This window comes from Ambystoma mexicanum, chromosome 11 (genome assembly GCF_040938575.1).
Source record: "Ambystoma mexicanum isolate Mex_15411 chromosome 11, UKY_AmexF1_1, whole genome shotgun sequence".
In the NCBI taxonomy this organism is placed as follows: Eukaryota; Metazoa; Chordata; class Amphibia; order Caudata; family Ambystomatidae; genus Ambystoma; species Ambystoma mexicanum.
Genome location: NC_090934.1, coordinates 1,448,297,090 through 1,448,312,716, shown reverse-complemented (window position 1 = coordinate 1,448,312,716; position 15,627 = coordinate 1,448,297,090).

Genomic DNA, 15,627 nt, shown 5'->3' with positions numbered 1-15,627 from the left:
CACCCACCCACCCTCCGTCATACCCACTACTCTTGCCCATGATTCCTACCCCCAATTTCTCTATCCCTGTACACCGTATGCCCCCCTTTGTATCCAACCCATCCTACCCCCTTCTTCCCTTACCCACCTACCCTACTCTCAATTTCCCCACCCACCATACTCCCAGTCTCTGTATTCTCTCCCACCCTACTCCACCTGTGTACCCGCACCCATCAACCCACCCACTCTAGTCCTGTCCATCCACCCTACCCCCACCTTTTCAACCCCCATCCATGCTCCCTCCCCCACCATCACCCTCCCTACTCCACCATCACCCTTCCCCCATGATCTCATCCCCCACTCGCCCTCCCTACCCCTACCCACTCACCCTACCCCCACCCACTTACCCTACCCCACTCATCATCAACACAACCTGCATAGAATTGATTTTGTTTTCCAGGGAATATTTCACCACAGATTTCTTGGTTTAAAAGGTGAGCACCTTTTATACTTTGCCAGCATATTAACTAGAGAATGTCCTCGCTCAAGTTATTTTTCCTGGTGTTCATTACTTTTTTTTTAAAGTCCAATGATATTTTGAGATAGAGGAGACCCACTGCCCCCAGGAGCTGTATCCCACCACCCAGAGCGAGAATAAAGAGAGTGGGAGAGTTAAATGGAAATAGAGGACAAAGTGTGTCCCACAACAGGGGTAGAAGCTGGGTGCAGTGGCATCATGGAAAGAAGTATAGAGTTTAGCATCGGAATGTGATCTGTGATGTCATCATTGTGGTCGAAGGCTGTGCAACAGGGGGTGCGAAGTTAAGGTGGCTTTAGCTGAATTTCCAGGGTTTTGTTACGATGCATTTTTTGCCTAAACTGATCATTAACTGAAGTTTTCTTGATTGAATATATATTTATTCAAGAAAAATCTTTAGTTTCAGGGAGGATAAGGTGAGAACTTAATGCAAATAAAAGCTGAAATTCAGCTAAAGCCACCTTAACTTTACGCTCCCTATTACGTAGCCTTTGACAACAATATGACATCAAAGTTGATATCCCTGATGACATTACTGATGACATCACTGGTGACATCACTTATTACATCATATATGACATCATTGGTGACATCACAAATTACACCCTATATGACACCAGTTATTACATCTGTGATGGCATCAGACATAACATAATTTATGACTTCGCTAATTAAAGTGATTTCTCACCCCTGACCTCACTGTATCAGTTAAAATGACTAAAAACGTTTTATTTAATAACCTTCTTGCCATAGCTGCAGGCGTAATTATAATTTGGGTTTCCTATTTTCAGTGTTTATTTTTATTTTTCTCTTCTGGGGTTGTTTTGCTAGTGTTTTCAAAAGATGTCGGAAGCTGTTTTTATCATTGCTTTCCCGTATGTCCCCTTCTAACAATCAGGGATAACAGGTTTTTCCAATGTAAACACACAAATATTCTTTTATCATTTTATTGCATGCATAAGTAGGGTAATATCTGTCACGACCAGCTCCAAGAATAACATATGCCCAGGGTTGAGAGGTTAACCTCGAAATCCACCCTCATGCAACCATCGCTCAAAGACGTTTGTCATTCACAGACTTATTTTGACCTGTTTTCACTGTGGTATTGTTATGTATAACAGCTGGCAGGCTTTGAGAACTCACAATTATTTTAGGCCATGCACAGTGAGATTAAATTATTTGCTAAGGATCACACACGTTGGTTAAGCAGCGTGCCCCTTGCTTTATGGCCGGTTTGAGGAGTCCAAAATGTGAGACGGACCCACAGGTATAGTTTTCTTACAACTTGCTATTTTATTAAATAAAAAGAGGTGAGGTACATGCCTATGTTCCCCTAACCTAACTGCCTAGCAAACGAAAACTAAAAAAAAAAAAACTAGTTTCCAAAAAGTCTCTCACCCTCACACTGATACATACAACAAAAATATACAAGGGATGTTTGGTGGTGTTCAGTTCAGCAAAAAATAAAATACCAATTCTTTTTTTTTTTATTTATTTTTTTTTTTTTTATTGATTGTTGTTTTGGCAAAGAAAAATAAATTTTTCCAACCTTTCAACAATACATTTAAATCTACATTACAAACAGAATAATTTTCTATTAAAAAATTAAATTAAGAGTTGAATTAAAACCCCTGTGATCAGTCAGAGCTTTCAGAAAAGAAACATAATGTATATAATTCAATCTTTTGCTTTTTTTTTCCATTTCGATAACAAATTTTTTCCCAACATATTCAAATCTTCATAATTTTCAAAAAATTAACAATCGCATACTGTATCGCTTTCTTGTTCGTGTGAAACAGTGTAGACCATAGTTGGTCATAGGTTACATTGATATGCCCTTCAAAGAACGGTTTGAACAGTTTAGCTCTTAATTCTGTCCAATGGTCACAATCAACCAATAAATGGCGCACAGTCTCCAACATATGATGACAAAACCTACATTTGTTTTCTTCCTTTGATAGAATTTTGCGCTTATAAAGAAGGTCAGCTGTAGAGCACAATCCTAGTCTAAAGCGCATGAATGCCTGGCGGTGCCGAGGACTTGGGGAGATCAATAAGTACTGAGCAGTTTGGCCAAATCTTTTTGGCTCAAATGGGTTCTCCTGAAATTTTTTATATTGTGCACACTGGGCAATAGTGAGAATCCAATCATACCGCCACATGCTTTCTTTGGCCTTGCAGGGGTTATCAATTAACAATTGGATGGTTATGTTAGCATCATCAAGCAATTTCAGCACTCTTTGTCTCCAAACTCTTATAAATACGTCATGGGTTTCTTGTGCAGCATAATCGGCCATAATTCGAGTTAGGCCATTTTCCAAGTTACCCATTACAAGTTTGCGATACAAGGAGCAGCAGAGCCACTTATATCTGGCATGAAGTGATATTAATCCTAATTCATAGCGAATTAGAGGTAGTGGTTCCGAACTAGGTAGATTCAACATTTTTCTCCAAAAAGCTCCTTCCATCTTAGCCCAATAGGTGTATGGTCGCCAGTGTTTGGTTTCTGTCCCATATAATAATATAGGTGAAGTTTTCTGTTTATAATAAGTTATGATTGGAAATATCGAAAATTTACAAAATTTTGCCCTGATAATTCTTGCTTGGGAAATTGCATTGTGAAGTTTTGCTCTCTTAGCTTCCTCAAAGGGTAAATCAGTCGGGTGGTTAGTTATTAGAACACCTAGATAAGTATACGTTGAAACAATGCTTAAGGAGCTGTTCTGTAATATCCATGAGTAGGTTCTGCATCTTTGTTTAGGGATCCCAAATTGAATGATTTGTGTTTTGGAAGTATTGATGGCTATGCAGTTGGAATGAGCATATCCCTCAAGAGCTTTCAACATACTTTTGAGTCCCTGGGGGGTCTTAGACATAAGAACCATATCATCCGCATAAAGCAGATAGTTTATGGGCGTTCCCTTGAGGCGAGGGGCATCAGTTCTTATATCTTTAAATACGATACCTATGTCCGAGATGAAAAAATTAAAAACAGCCGAGGCCAAGATACAGCCCTGTTTTAGACCCCGGTCTGTTTGAATATGGCCAGATAGAAGTCCATCCCTGCGAAGTCGAACCTGAATGGTTGTTTTGGAGTGAAGCTGAATTATCCATCGCAGGATGGGCCATGGACAGCCCTTTTCTAGGAGTTTTTTGAACAATAGTTCACGAGGAACACCATCAAATGCCGTGCGGAAATCTATAAAGGCAACAAAAATGGGCTGCTTCCTTTGCTTGTGCGCGTTTATCAGAGAATTCAACGTAATTAGGTTTATAGAAGTACCAAGGCCTGCTACAAAGCCTGTTTGGAACTCATCCCTAAAGGAGTTTGCTGTTAACCAAGCGTTGAATGCTACTAACACGATGCGCGCAAAGATCTTACCAGGGCAGTCTAACAGGGCGATCGGTCGGTATGACCTAGGATCGCCCCTCGCGCCTTTCTTATAGACAGGAACTATTATAGATTTTCTCCACGAATCAGGGATTTTACCAGTTTGAAGTGTATGTTGGAAGATGTGGTTTAATATTGTCGCCCATCTTATTGGATTTTGCTTCATCATTGAATTGCTAATGCCATCTGGCCCGGCTGCGCGAGATCTACTAAGTTTAGATATACAATGTATGATGTCATCTGTATCAAAATGGAGTTTAGAGTTCGCTCTTATGATGGTCCAATCAATTTCAATTTGCGAAAAGGGAGAGCGGTAGAGGTCAGCATAATAGTCATTCCAGATTTTTTCAGGGATTGGGTTAATTTGGAAGGCGCTTTGCAGCGTACCGACCGCCTCATTAAGGAGAGACCATATGCCAGCGGTAGTTTTAGTAAGGCATTGAGACAACATTTTTTCTCCGTCTCTCTGGTATCGCAATGATCTCCTTGACCTGCACCAGTTCTTATACATTTGTTTTAGATTTTTTATCAAATTGACATTAGTGGGTGTCAGGTCGAGTGATAAATGTCGGATATCTTTGCGTAATTGGGCCTTCTTTATTTTGAGCTCCAAATCAAACGCATGGAGATGCTTGATAATATGACAACGTCCACCGTTCCCCCTGGTACTGAACATTTGCATAGAATGGATGTAACATCCTCCTTCGTTATTATGATACGGCCCAAACTCACTTTCCAGGACTTTACCAAATAACATGAGTTTATGATCCGACCATCGAACACGTTTCCCAGCTTGACTAATCTCAACAAGTTGCATATTTTTTTTAGTTTTTAGTTCTGGAAAATCAAACCATTGAGCCCACTTCCAGGTTAGGCACAGTTGATTATGATCACTGATGTCATTTTCGCATATCTCTAGAGATGTTGAAGCATCCATGAGGGCATGGTTGGCATATATGTAATCTAAGTGTGCTCGCAATAACTCTCTATGCCATGTTGCCTTGGGGGGTATGTCTCCATCTATGTTGCCATTAAGCATCATGAGGTTCCTCTCTTCCATTAGGTGTATCCACTGGGACTCATGGGATAAGTGATTCCCGGGCTTAGATGGAAGGAGGTGCAAGTTTAAATCACCTAGAAGAAGTATATATTTAATAGTTGTATCCATGGTTAATGTGTCAAGTATATCAGCAATATGTGCAAAGAATAGATCTGCTGATAGATGTTGTTTTCCCCAATATACATTGATTATCACAGTTGTGCCAGTTGACCTTGATAATTTTACAACTTGGATATAAGGGGAGGAGGTTTTGCAGGAGGTGATGCACAAATGTAAAGATTTCCTTATGGCGATCAAAAGACCCGCCATAGGTCGACCAAACATGTTTTTTATTGCAGGAACCATTGAAATGTAGTGTGTGTCCCAAATGGGTTCCTCAACAAGCCAGGTCTCCTGCAAGACAACAATATCGTAGGCATTCAGTTCTCTATTGGATGTATTTAGAAAATGCCTATGTCCACGTGTGTTCCACGATATCAACGAAATGTCTTTATCAGACCTGGATTGTTATGAGTTTCGCCTTTGAGAATTCACGCCCCTGCTTGTGATCGCATTAGCATTAGCATTTGCCTGTGGAATTTCCAGGGTGTTGGAGTAATTCTCTGATAATGAGGTTACTTCAGATGGCAATGTTTGAGTCAAATCTTGTGAAATGAGAAAGCCCAAGGCGTAAAATTCTGATTTAGCTTGCCAAATGGCATTTAAGGTAATTCCCGATCGCATGAATATTCTAACTCTGGATAGATCATTATGAGAAATGAATTCCACCAGGTCAATGTCTGTGCTCGATAAATCCTGTAAAGAGGACACCTCGGCACAGATGTTTAGAATACTCTTGCGATTTAAATCATATTTAGGAAATGGTTGAGGGCGGCATGATACTATCAATCGATGGCAGTGGGCGTATACACTATGAGTAGGGTTTTGCTTACTATAGTCCTTTTTTCGTGAAGTCTCAAATTCAGGCACATGATTATTGAATCCTAAATCCGAGGCATCAGATGTTTTAAAGGTTTGAGAGGAAGGCCTTATGATTGTTGACTCATTTCGTTCAGTCATCGGACCTTTTAACAGCTGTGATATGTCTGGCATCTTGTTCAATGACTGCCGAGACAGTAAGGTGTGACCCAGGGGATCCGAAGAGTGATGCAGATACTGTACTAGGGCAGCTTTAATTTCTTCCCGCAGTTCCTGCCGATCGGGAGTTTGCCCCACCACGGTATCTTGTCCTTTCGGATTCCTGGTTTGAATAGAAATGTCTTGTTGTGTCAAGTTTGAAGGTGCCGCCAACACCGCTGTCTGCTGTGAAGGAACCTTTCTACCATCACGTTGGATCTCTTCTAGCGCTGGACAATATGTAAGATTGTTTTGGGATTGAGCAGCCCACGGCAAATTTATATCAACAGGCAATTTGGAAAGAGTAGAGGCCTGAGCATTTATAACCGAGGATGTTGTAATTTGCGCAACGTGTAGATCTACTATTCTAGCAATCTCTTGGCGTATTTCTTCAGGAGAAAGAATAGACTGAATAATGTCATCATTCCGAACTTTTATATAGTTTTGAGGAGTTGTGTCTGACATTAGCGCCACTAGTTTAGTCAAGGGTTCGTGTTCTTGAGGGCATGTCATCGTAGAGTTCTGTAGAGTTACTGTCGAAGTTGGTTGAGTTACAACCATGGACGATGGTTGTACTGTAGGAGATGGAAACAATTTAACAAAAGATTGACCCAGATGTGGAACAGCTAGGGCCAATGGTTGTTTTGCTGCAGCCACAATTGATGTGACCATGGGTTGATTCGATTGAGTTACTGATGGAGTCGAAGACTGATCCGTGTGGGGAGCAATTAACTTAACACACACCTTCTTTGAAGGAGGAGGCTTCGTGGTTTTTCGTTTATTTAACATACCTATTTTTTTCCTTTTTCCCTGCAGGTTAGGAACTGTCTTGCCCATCAAGGAAAATGGGTTAATCACATTGCTAAATGGGAGCTGGCCAATAGATGGATCTCTGTCAAGCTGAGTTGGTTTTGGGCTAGCCACGGCATCATTTAAGATAACTGAAGGCCCTTCTGTTCTTGGGATTTTCAGCAGCTCTTGTTCACATTGTGTCGATCTTCGACAGGTATTGAGTTGTTCTGTTTGCGAGGCAGTGCTACAGGCTACTGGTGATTTTGAGTTCAGAGTATTCGAATTTGAGTCTCTTCCTCTCATCTGTTCTAGATCCAAACTATTTGATTCCTTATTGAGCAATTGTTGTAGTATTTGGGTCTGCACATTCATCTTACTCTCCAAGACCTCATACAGCCTTGCTATTGTTAGCAGGGCAGTGTTCATGGCGCTCAGTGTATTATTGAGCGCCGGGGCTTCTGGAAAGGAGGGACGACCAGATCTCAGCCCGTTGATAAAAAAATTATTGTTATCTGAGGGCCGTACGTCAAATCTTGAGCCTCTTGGAGTCGGAGCAATGAAGGATGCGGAATTGTTAGATGGATCACCTTGAGATTTATCGAACAAGGCTGGGGACTTAGATAGTTCATTAATCGAAGTTCTCAATTCACCCACTACAGATTCCGCATGACTTACCGTCACGTTAGGCGAAGACATTCTTTTTTGAGTAATGACTGTTTTGTCCTGATCCAACTGGCTTAAATCACCTGTGTTGGAACATATATACAATACCTCACTCAAATCAGTACAGGTGATATTCGAGGAGCCAGTAAAACTAATCATGTCCTCCTCTATTTCACCTGTTGCGATCATTGCCTCGTGGGCAGCTCGCAATTTTTGTTGAGCGAGGACTGAGCCAAGTGGTATAGGTTTTGCCAGAGATGCAGTGGATTCAGTTAGAATTGTTTGTTGAAGGGTGGATGGCTCGTTGTTACTGCATACAGCGAGAAGAGTCAGATCTGAGGTCTCTTTACCCAGCACTACTGTCGACACATCAAGAATTTCTGTCGGCAGCGCTTCTTGGGTACTAGTAACAGTAAACATTGGGTGTTGTAAATCCTGATTTAGTAAGGAAGTTGTTCCCGAGTTCATTTGGGCTACTACTGTGATTTGACCTATTGTCGATTGAACTTGTGTAGGGTCAATTTGTGGGGAACAATTATTTAGGTCACTGAATGAATTCTGAATAATACCATATGACGCAGAGTTCTGCGGCACTAATGAAGGTTGGTCCCTCAAATCACAATTTGATGGATCAATCGTACAGAACTGCCGTATATCAGAGGTTAAGGAAGAGGATCGTGCTTTCTTTCTCTCTAAACCTCCTAATTTGGTTTTCAGAGATTGTGGTGTCATTCTTGTTTTTTCTACATTAGCTGGATGATGGTCCGGCATGCCTGACTTCAGGGTATAAATACCTGAGGCCATTAGTGTATAATTTTTTTTTTTTTCCTTTTTATTTTTAGTTCTTCCTTTCTTCCTCTCCAATTCCCCTTATATTCCAACCTATCACCTTCCCCCTCTTCTTCCCCTCTTCAGAATAAAACTGTAATGATTTATTAAATAAATAGTTAATAAAAACGTACTAAAAATCAGAATCACAATGAAGTAGAGAAGAGAAAAAAGAAAAAAAAAAGGGGGAGAGAACAAAATTAAATGCAGTGGAAAATAGCACAATAATGTTGCACCTATAAAATTATATGTAAGTTTTCAGCTAAAAAGGCAACGTTTTACTGCATCATAAGCATGTTACCAGTAATTGAACACGATTAAACGGTAAATTGGATACCGGGACACAATAAGCACCGCACCTAAGTGCGCACAGCAAACAGTACTTTTCGATCTTCACAGAGCGCTCCAATAGCCACAGATTTCTTTTTGGTGCACCCTCCAACCCCAACCAGCCACGGACAGCCACAGACAGCAGCCCTTAGCACCAAAGCCCTTTTCGCCAAAGCCCTTTTCGCCAAAGCGCGCGCGCAAAAGCGCGTGTCCATACAATATATTGTATTGTGGGTAAAGGAGGAGGAGTTGGGGACTTAGAAAATTCCTTCCTGAAACAAAGGAGACGAAAGTTGAAGTTGCCTCGCAACTTTCACAGTCCAAACAATGGAAAGTTCTTGCTTTTCAAATTCCGTACCGTGGTTCCAGCCGGGAAGTAACACACGAGTGAATGCAGTAAATGCAGCCAAGTGGAACAGCGCCTCCAGCAGCCACAGACAGCAGCCCTTAGCACCAAAGCCCTTTTCGCCAAAGCGCGCGCGCAAAAGCGCGTGTCCATACAATATATTGTATTGTGGGTAAAGGAGGAGGAGTTGGGGACTTAGAAAATTCCTTCCTGAAACAAAGGAGACGAAAGTTGAAGTTGCCTCGCAACTTTCACAGTCCAAACAATGGAAAGTTCTTGCTTTTCAAATTCCGTACCGTGGTTCCAGCCGGGAAGTAACACACGAGTGAATGCAGTAAATGCAGCCAAGTGGAACAGCGCCTCCAGCAGCCACAGACAGCAGCCCTTAGCACCAAAGCCCTTTTCGCCAAAGCGCGCGCGCAAAAGCGCGTGTCCATACAATATATTGTATTGTGGGTAAAGGAGGAGTTGGGGACTTAGAAAATTCCTTCCGTGGTTCCAGCCGGGAAGTAACACACGAGTGAATGCAGTAAATGCAGCCAAGAGGTGAGGTACATGCCTATGTTCCCCTAACCTAACTGCCTAGCAAACGAAAACTAAAAAAAAAAAAACTAGTTTCCAAAAAGTCTCTCACCCTCACACTGATACATACAACAAAAATATACAAGGGATGTTTGGTGGTGTTCAGTTCAGCAAAAAATAAAATACCAATTCAAACTCAAAGGTTTTAGAAAGTACTCCTTGTGTTCAGGATTGGATGCCCTTCCCCTGGATCAATTCAGGGATACCTTGAGCATAGTTCGGATTCAATAAAGTTCTGTGCAATAACAAAGTTCTAATCAATATAGCACAATTCGCTGGATCCTTGTGTTTGGCAAAATCAAATGTCTCATTCACAAATGCGTGGTCACAATCAAAAGAACTGTTATTTTCCACAGTCTCCTGCTTGGCAAAGTACTTTGTTTCCTCTTGAAACACAAGTTTCTAAACCAAGGCAATTGTTCTTCAAAAAGTCCAAGTAATTATTAACACATCACACTTCTTCTTTAAAGGAAACTCTTTTATCAGGATAGCAAATTAGTTACTCTTGGTAATGCACAGTTCATCAATAAGTGATAAAATTATCAAGTGCTTTCCAACACACCTTTCTACCACAATCACAGTGCTTCTTTCCTAGTATACTCACCTGCCAGGATGAATACTCCTTCATCTACAATTGCATTTAGTGGCAATGCTTGTGCCAAGATTCTCGACACCAGTATCCTATGTGAGGAGGTTTTAACAATAACTGCTTTTCTTTATAGTCTCTTGACTCTTGACGATGTGGGTTACAGGTCTCCCCAGATTGATATTCCATGAAAGGGAAGTTTTGCCCTTGTTGTCTCTTGATTTCGCTTATATAGCCTTTTGGCTGTTGGCAATGCTGGTTACAGATTTCTCCCCATTAGTATTTCATATAAGGAGATGTGTGCTCCTGCGGCCTTTGTGTTATTCTTATGCAGCATCTAGGCTACTGGCAATCCGGGTAACAGTCATCCCCCAAATGCTATCCCTTATGAAATGAGTTGCAACCTGGCTGCCTTTGTAACACTCTTCCGTGGCCTCTTGGCTTCTGGCAATGCGTGTTACAAACATCCCAAAATTGGTATCCCTTATAAGTAGAGATGGTATCTCTTCCAAGGAAAGTTGCACCCTGGCTGCTTTATTTCACTAGTTCTGTATTCAAAATAATTAATTACAGTTAAATGTCTCATTCGGAGCACCATGGTGTCACCTGGCATCTCTGGAAAACTCACCTGTTTTCATACTTGCCAACATTCTGTGACCAAATATATGTAGGATTTTTCAAGTTCAAAAATAATAGTCCGCATAACAGTGACATCACAGGAAAATACAAAACATACATTGTTGGCACCATTGAAGCATTCCAAAATGCACAACCCATCAAACAGCACAACATGGAAAGATGTTCAAATGTTTAAAAGGTATAATTGTGAATGGTGAAGTTAACACCAAATTCAATTACCTAACTTCACAGAAGGTAATTACACAGAGCTGGTAGGCAATGTTTGCCACTTCTCCGTAGCAGCAGCCTGGGAAATACATACTTATTCCTGCAGTGTAAGATGAATAACTGAACAACATGGATACTGATACCCTCCTCAGTCTGAAATGCAGATGCTGTGTGATGGTGGTACGCTCTGCCAATTGCCTTCAGTGGTTATTCACCTAAGGCCTGCCCTGGCAAGAGTGCAGGGCAGTGTCATGTAGCTGTCAAGTCATTGGATTGAGCAGATCGATCACTCAAATTAATCACGTACCCACACATCGCACAGACAGACTACTAATGTGTTGCATGCTTTGTCCTGAGCCGGTCTCAAGCAGCCTGCCTTAGAGTCACACGAATTACCTGGCACTGTACAAAGCAGTAGGATCATTCACCCAAATCTGTAGGCGGTAGGATTGCTTAAAAAGCAGTAGCCTACTGCTTAAAGCAGTAGTGTTGGCAAGTATGTGTTTTCCCTTCCGTCTCCTTCTTGCTCGCAGATACTGCAGTGGATCTCCTCGGGTCTGTCTGCACTGCTGCCATCTCAGGTATGACTGTCATGGTAAGCGCAGTCTTTTGGTGGAGCCCTGACAACTCTGTGAGGTCTTGGGTTCTGCTTCTTTACCAGAGCGGTTCACGGCTTGCTGGAAGGTTGTCTCTCACATAGCATAGGTTTCCCTAATGCCGCTTCCAGCTGCACTCTCTCTGCACTTTCACACGTCTTCTAGAGAGTTGGCCACAGCTGGTGCTTCTTCTGCTTCTACAGTGTATCCCTCATTCAGTCCTGCTGCCGCCTTTTCTGCTCCATCAGCGTTTCCCTCCTTCACCTGAATCTCATCCCTGAATTTAAATGTTCTGCTGCAGTGCTTCAAAGTAAAACAACTAGACTGCTCATTATGTTTTATGGTATCTTTAATGGTCATCAACTCTGAGTCCCTCTTCCTCGTCTCATTACCACAGGCATTATAGGTTCTGAAGTCCATACGTTTTTTGGTCTTTTTATGTTTAATTAACTTTAACTGATTTGTGAACTGAGAGTTGTCAGGTTTATGGGAGGTTGTGAAAAGAGGTTGTGGTTTACCCTTGTTTTTAAGACCTCTATATAAGGCATAATCATAACAATTTGGGGTTATTTTACTTACTTCCTGGACCTCGAGGGCACCGACTTTATGTTATTTAGCAGACTTTTCATAGTCTGTGCTTTGGGAAGTTCTAGGAGAGGGAATTGTACACTGACAGCATGCCATTATTTATTGGGTTATTATGGGAATCTCATTCTAAAAAGAGAATGAATACTGTGTTTCTCTTAGAGGAGTCACCACTTCCCCTTGACAGCCGTCTCTTCCCATGTGATCCTCGCTCCTGTTGCAACCCCTAGGGTTAGGATCAGGTAGTGACTGCCTTCACCTGTCCACATGGTAGGAGACTTTAGCCTGGGATTTAGTGATGACTCCACACAATTCATCACACTGGTCTCTTGGTGACTGTTGTGATACATCGCATGACCACAAGTAACCACATTTAAGCAGCAAAGAAAGGGGGGGGGGGAATAACCGGCTGCAAGAATAAATTATGCCCAGGTATCTTTTTCTCATAACAAAAATAAAAAGCTGACACCCATGAATATATGCACAGATATGTTATGTAATGTTAAAGTTTCTTATACTGTTGCTATCTGCGTGGTCTCTTGGCACTCTAGTGAATCTGGAATGCAAGGAGGGTGGCAAGCATGTTAGTAGGACTGAGCAGGAAAAAGAGCAAGAGATCTGTGATGTGCTGTTGGTACCTTCAGTTCAGAGAAACAGGTCTCGGAGTGTTGATGTGTTTTTCAGTTGGTAGTCGCCATGTGGTGTTGGGCGAGACGATGTGTATGTGTAGTTTGTTTCCTAGTAAGTGAACATATCTTAAAGTGAAATATACAAATGTAGTTCAATTGACATAACCCTTAGAAGAAAGTTTGCAAGACAAAATAGCCCTGGACTATTTTAAACAAAAGTAATGAACACCGTAAAATAATGTGAGAGAGGAAATGTTCCAATAAATATGTTGGCAAAGTTTAAAAGGTATTTACCTTTTAAACGCAGCACTCTGTAGTGAAATGTTCCATGGAAAACAAAATCCCAATATGAAACACATGCTTATGGTCTTGTTGGTAAGCGTCTGCACTGGGAACATGACAACCTGAGTAAAATCCTGGTAGCCAAATACTTGAGCAAGCTTGCCAACCTAAACAAAAAGAAGGGGTTGCCTCCACCCTCTGAAGATAAGTTACACTGTCCACCCACATGTGTCCTTTACTTGTGCCCTGCAAGGCAGACACAATCAAGGAAAGGTAACTGCACCAGTGTCCAGGACTGAATCCTCTCTTGCCACATCCTGGGCAAATACGTATGACTTACCTGCCCTCTCATCATTTCCCCTCCTAACCCCCACGTCTGACTTTCAACAATACTCTGATTTATAAAGATAACTTGAAAAGTACACATACTATAGTGTCACTCAAATATATAAATGCTTATAGAACTAAGTTAGGCAAAAAGTGTACAGTTTTGGCATTGTTTGTCCCACCTTGTCTGGGAGACTACAAATACCAGAATCCAGTCCAGCAAAAGACAAACATATGGTCTCTGGGAGCACTGGGAAAATAGAAGATCTTTAAACCATAGTGGGCATATTATACATTTAACAAAAGTTTATATTGGTTTGCCTCGCATGTGCAAGCTGGATTTTAAATTCTCCATGTGTTAGCAGCTTCTTACCCAGCTATTGCTGCTCTTTTCATATTTGCCTCATTGCAACTTGACCTTTAGAGTGCAATACTTTCAAGAACTGACAGTAGCATGGTTTCAAAAATAATAATCCGGATATCATGTGTTTTCTTCGTGTGTTCTAAGATAGTTAAAACTAAGAAAACACACAGCATCCTGGACTGTAGACTGTCTCCCAGCCCTGCAGTAACCAGGACCAAACCTGCCAGGACCTACCCTGCTTAGCTTCAAAGGAAGGAGCCGGCCCCCTTAGGCTATGTTGCTGTAAGTGGTCTTGAAACTTGTGCTCGTTTATTAGGCAACATGGCCTGAGGAGGCCGGCCCCTTCCTCATGGTCGGTCCAGGCTACTGCATGGATGGGAGTCCCCGATGCCTATTTCCAGTATGGGCTACATATAGTGAAGGCAAGTCCCTCTATACGCACACTCCAGTGTAAATACAACCTGGTAGGGAAATAAGCCAAGAGATAGCTTTGCAAAGATAACAAGGTTTACTCGTACTCTGCTGCTTGAGAGCGCTCTGGTCTTATATCATCAAACATGGGATTATAAACAGGAAAAGCATCATTCATATACAGGACATTTTGGAGCTCCTGATTGGAGGCACCCTACGCATGGGCCTGCTCCATTGGGGATGCCAGGCAATAAATGGCTGGTTCTTCCCCGTCAATCTCGAGGCACGTGGGTCAGCTGGGCTCATCCTCGCGGTGAAGGTCAGAGCATGCATAAAAAGCATTGTATCTGACTAAACTAAACAACTGAGACTGGCTATGCATTCAATATGGCAGGCACCTGGGTGGCTCATGAAAGGGTGCCAGGGAGGGAAAAGAATAAAATACAGTTGTGCTGACCCATGCACTCAATGTTCCAGCGATACCGCAGTCCCTGCACCCAATGTCTCCCCTCTAGGGATTGATCTTTCATTTACCCTTGCAGGTATCTCATGTTTACTGAAAGCATGTGTTCTGCTAGAGAAACATACAGTCATGTGGGCTTTAGATCTGTAGTTGCCACTTTATGGAGGTTAGGATCTGGGGGTCAGGTTAGTGATGTATGACCGGCACTGGTCTGGCTGGGTGGGAGTTAGAGGCTCAATGGCAGTTTAGTGGAGCTGAAGGGACACAGCGCAGGGCCTGGTACTGTCTCATGCTCTTTGTCAGGCACATTCCTAGAGGCGATACTAAATATTTGCAACACTGAAGGGACCTGAGGGAAATGGACTTCCGTGGGAACAAGGTTCAAGTGGAGTCAGCATATTGTGTAGGAATTGGGCTCTGTGAATGAAGAACGTGAGCAGCGTGGGTCTGTGGCCTGAGTCGTTTGGGGCCTACTAGAAAATGCGTGGACCGTGGGCTTTTCTAGTGTTAAGCACCTACCTCTGTGTTCTACGAGGCTCTTGTGTCATAGCTATTGATGCGGACTGCTCCCCCCTTTTAGGTTATATTGCCTCATATGGAGTACGCCTTATTTGGAAGCGCCTAGGGGAGTGGGATAGACTAATTTCCATCCCAACATTCACCTCTATCGTTACTTCTACAGTAACAAATTCACTCCGCATATTTCCGTTCATTTGCCCGTCTTTCTGCTTCCTCCCATACATGTGTCCCTTTTATGGGCATCCATGCTCTGCAAAAATGTCTTAGGTTCTCTCCATACTGTGCATGTTTTTCAGGCGTGCAGGTCATGTGTATGCATCTCCCATCCCCTGCTAAGTCTACCCAAACTTCCTTGTAATTGTCAGGGTCTGGTGGAGGTGCAATGGTTGTGTGG